This window comes from Delphinapterus leucas, unplaced genomic scaffold (genome assembly GCF_059928025.1).
Source record: "Delphinapterus leucas isolate spDelLeu-1000000601 "Yukka" unplaced genomic scaffold, BTC_Dleu_Yukka2 spDelLeu_asBTCV2_sq31, whole genome shotgun sequence".
In the NCBI taxonomy this organism is placed as follows: Eukaryota; Metazoa; Chordata; class Mammalia; order Artiodactyla; family Monodontidae; genus Delphinapterus; species Delphinapterus leucas.
This window is the reverse complement of record NW_028322240.1, coordinates 3,327,451-3,328,656: the sequence shown is the minus strand read 5'-3', so window position 1 is coordinate 3,328,656 and position 1,206 is coordinate 3,327,451.

Here is a 1,206-nt window from a genome sequence, read left to right as displayed (position 1 = left end):
ATCATCGTACCTGAATCCACTCATTATGCCGCTACGGGCCTGATGACGTAGATTTCATTGCTGAGTGATATTCCATTGTACGTGCGTACCACATCTTCTTTATCCATTTTTTGCTTTCTCGGATATTTAACTTGTACCGTAGACGAGGTTCTTGTAAACAGAGCCGTCCCAAACTTTGGGGTGGCTGTGTGTTTTTGATTTTAATTTCCCTAAGCTATAGGACCATAAGTGGAAGTGCCATAGGCTGTGTTTCTTTGTTTCCTACGTGTTTCAGGAAACACCATACTTTTCTCCTGGTTGGCTGTTGGCAATTTACATCCCGCCCATCAGCATAACAAGGCTCCCTGTTCTCCATGACCTGTCCTGCCTTTCTGGATTTTACACTTTTTTCAGATGGCCCTTTTGACCGGGGGGCAGTGAGACTTCATTGTAGTGCAGGTTTCCTTTACACGCTTGCTTGGTTGGCCAAAAAGTGCATATGCGTTTTTTCCTGAATATATTCAGGAAAAAACACATACGACCTTTTTGGCCAAGTGCACCATTGTCGATATTCTGCCTCTTTTCCTATGCTTTAAGTGCAATTCCAGTCTACCCCCTGAAATCTTTTTCCTGAAATTCTTCCCCGCTTTCAAGTCCTCTTCGAAGACTTACTTCAATACACTTTTGGACGATAGCTGTCCTTCATAACTCTGCAAGTTTATGAATTACAGGACCCTGAGCTCCTTTCTTCAACACCCTTTCTTGTGAGCTGGCCGCAAACCGCAGGATTGCTTCAGGCCCTAATCTGTTTCAGGCAGGGCACGCTGAGCGTTTGGTTAATTCCTCTTCCTGGTGGGAAATGAGCGTTCCATTTTCCCGTGCAGACACCTACAGCTAGTCTCTCATTGCTTCTCCCTATTCCTGTTCATCTTGCGCAGAAATTGCAAAGTGTGCCAAACAGGAGGTTAAATGCACTGACTCTCCAAGTGGGGAGAGTGTTAGTAAAGCGTCTGGAATGGTGAACCCGAGTACCAGGGGACGAAAACTGAGATGCATTTGAAAACGTTTCCCAATCACACGGTGGACCATACTATGGGTTTCCCATGCATGTTTTAGCTGAAGGGAGAATCCCTTAAACCTGGAAATTTGGAACCCATGGAATGGGTACCATGCAGTATGACTTCAAAGGGTCTGCGTTTGCTCACCGAACCTCACCAATGCTATCAG